The sequence below is a fragment of the Amphiura filiformis genome, chromosome 17 (assembly GCF_039555335.1).
Source record: "Amphiura filiformis chromosome 17, Afil_fr2py, whole genome shotgun sequence".
In the NCBI taxonomy this organism is placed as follows: domain Eukaryota; kingdom Metazoa; phylum Echinodermata; class Ophiuroidea; order Amphilepidida; family Amphiuridae; genus Amphiura; species Amphiura filiformis.
Genome location: NC_092644.1, coordinates 42,954,560 through 42,958,042, shown reverse-complemented (window position 1 = coordinate 42,958,042; position 3,483 = coordinate 42,954,560).

Here is a 3,483-nt window from a genome sequence, read left to right as displayed (position 1 = left end):
TGTGACCATGGAGGTATATAAATAAATGGAGAATGATCTAGCCAAGCATCTTTTGTACTACGTTGGTTATGACCAATTATTGTTGAATAGGCAATTTCAGGGGATATTGATTATGCTAAGCTGATTACATTGTTAAGTCTGTTTCACTGGTCATTTATTTCAATGGGGTGCTAAATGCAGTTACTTATAATGTTTATTGGAAAGTGCTCATGTTTCAGAAAATTTAATATCAAAATGTCATTTTCGCCAAAATTGCATTGAAATCAGTCTTTTTGAATAAAATAAACACCCTATCTGTAGGCCTATATCTGTGGTCATATTGTGACCCCCTACATTTTGGTCATGATTCATGAAAAATTAAATTAGGCTATGACCCCTATTTTTCTTTCCAAAAGTTATGACCCCAGTATAGGCCTATTTGGAACCCCCCTCCAAAGAAAATGATGGCCCCTAATAATATTAATAATCATTTAGGCCTAAATACTGATAATTATTTATTATAAAATGAGAAGTTTAATGATAATGAAAAGATTTTAGCTGAATTCAAGTACTTCCGTAAATTTTACTCGCTCTTTACTCAATTGGCCCAAATTGGCCCAACATAATTTTTTTTTTTTTTTTTGGTAAAAACGTTTTGCTTTCATTTGCACTATATTTGAACTCCCTCAGACCCCCTTAAAAGCTTAATATATGAACATGAAAACTAAGTATATTTGTCAAGTTACGGCACAACTAGTGTTGAAAACAGTTTCATAACTTGAGAACAGAACATCCAAATTTCATCGGGTTTTCGCACAATCATACATTGAAACTATAAGCTATCAAAACTGGCGACTTTGAACAGCTAATTGACTAGCTGACGCCATTATACAGTCTCTTTTACAAGCCTTCCGCACGGGTCAATGTAGGGTCAATTCCTATGAGGAAATTTTGGGAGTGACGATCAATGAACCATGGTAGAGTCTCATAACCATCGTGGAGATCAATAGCTTGGCTGAAGTGGCTAGTCATTCAAGTTTGGTGACTCATTGAATAGAGGTAATCGGATAATCTCCACTTAAGAGATTAGAATTCTGGCGATCATTCTCCATTTATTTATATACCTCCATGGTGTGACAAAGTAACAATCTTTGAATAAATCCATATATTTGAATGAGATCATTTTTGAAAAGAGTGTATTTTATAGTTTAAAAACAATCATATATACATTGCTATGGAAGCTATTAAACTACTATGCCAGCTAATGCCAAACACGTAAACCCCAGATCCTAGGCTTTGATGGTCCGTAAAAATAAAGAGCCGCAATATTGAGCACATTTGTACTAGGAATTTGTTAACCAAGAAAATCTAAATTTTTGTCTGTTTGAGCCTCCCCTTGTCAGATTTTCAGCATGGGTGTATAAAATTTGTGGTCAACAATTTCACAAGTTATGGCAGACATGATCACTGATGGTTTTTGCTCCCTTACACAAGGTTTATAACAATGAAATGAAATGAAAAGGCATGCTTATAAAGCGCATTTCGTCAAATGACCCCAATGCGCTGTACAAAATCTTACACTACAACTTAAACTCAAAATATATGCAAAGATACAAAATAAACACAGTCAAATGTAAAAATAAACACAGTCAAACTTGGAGTTCCTGACATGAATTGGGAGTTGATTCCACAATTCTGGTGCTAAATATGAAAAAGATCTCTGGCCGTAAGTAACAGTATTGACAGACTTGTGTCAAAACAAAACAAAACTGATAACAACAAATTGCTACGGTTATATAAATATTAGAAAGCATTTATTTACATACAAATTGTAGACATTACAAAATACTTTTAAACTAAAATACAAATCATTTGGCAGTTGCCCCTATAGTATAAAGTTTTATTTACCTAAGGCCAAAAAAAAAAAAAAGGTTAGATCTCAAAGCTTGCGTATGCGTTTGTAAAATCCCACGATTTGACAAAAAACAAATGCGGAAATTTTTTTTATTTCAAAAAAAAAAAAATTTTTATAGTTTTTTCCAGAAAAAATCGGAGAAAATCAGACTTTTTTTTCAAAATACCATGAAAAAAAGTCGGGAATAAAAAAAATAAAAATAAAAAATCGCATTTCGCATTTGTTTTTAAATTTCTCGTGAGCTTTGAGACAAACCTTTTTTTTTTGCCTAATTAAAGTTGGACCTGATGGTATTAAGTTTTCTGAATGCAAGAATTTCAAGTATATTTCCCATCTAAAGAATACAAGAAATGAAGTTATTTTAAAGAATGTTTTTAATGTTTAGGCAACAACTAAAGGTCTCAAGTTATATTATTACATAGTGGTAGATTAAAATGATTAAAGAGTTAAACTCCAACACTACACTATTTTTCGCTCACCTTAATGTTTTCGCTAGGTCGACTAGCGTCTCAGCAGATGGTGATGCTGTACTGATGCCCAATGGAGCGGCACAACATCGTAACATCCTATGACAACATACTGTTAATCACATGACTTCATCAAAAAGGACTATCCCAATTGTAGACCAAAATTATATTATAACAGCATAGCCATCTGCTGAAGATGCTAGTTGACCTAGCGAAAACGTTCCAGGTGAGCAAAAATTAGTGTAGTGTTGAAGTTAAACTCTTTAATTGGTACTTTCAAGAGTAAAATGCAGTTGTATACACCAGCATTTGGATCAAAATAACACATACCAGTCACAAATGTTTTAAATATAATGGAATATAATGAGTTCCATTACACAGCCTGTAGGTCAATTGTTCCAGGTGCTCAAGCCAAAGTTGACTAGCAGCTCAAATTATATATTCTAAAAACTATGTTTTGTGATTGACTCAAATTTAAGGGTTTTTTTGAGTAGGTATGTGTCGCGCAGATTCTCAAAGGCAGGGTCTTGCAAACTGATTTGTTTTATAAGTTGGTGCCAAAGCTGTCTAAGTTCAGTGCAAATAGAGCTAGCCTAAAAAAGTGTCAAAATTTTGGGAATGTGCAAAATAGAGGGCCATAGACTAAAGAGATACAGATCATTAACCAACAGGCAAAGTCTTTGTGCTTTGTATCCTGATAATTTTTGCTTATTCATGAGGATCAATCACTCAATCATGTGAGTCTAACAACTAGCATTTTTGTATGTTGCACTCCTTGGAATGATTAGCCCTCATATACAGATATGATGCTGGGACTCAGACGACGGTGGACGACATTATTCAATGTGGCAACATCCAAAAGCGTAAACAAAACAGACAATATGACGGCAACACTGCCTGCACGTTGGACGCAGTTATTTTTTCCCGAGCCAAGATGCGTTTATAGCTATTGGCCCCATTACAGAAAAAAAATGCACAAAATATATTTCCCAGTGCAATGTATACATTTTCACATGAAAATAAATAATTTTAGATTCAAAGAAAAAAGAAGAAGAAAAATTTTTAATCATTGCCGGAGGTGGGAATCGATCTCGGGACCCTCTGCGTGGGAGGCGAGACTCT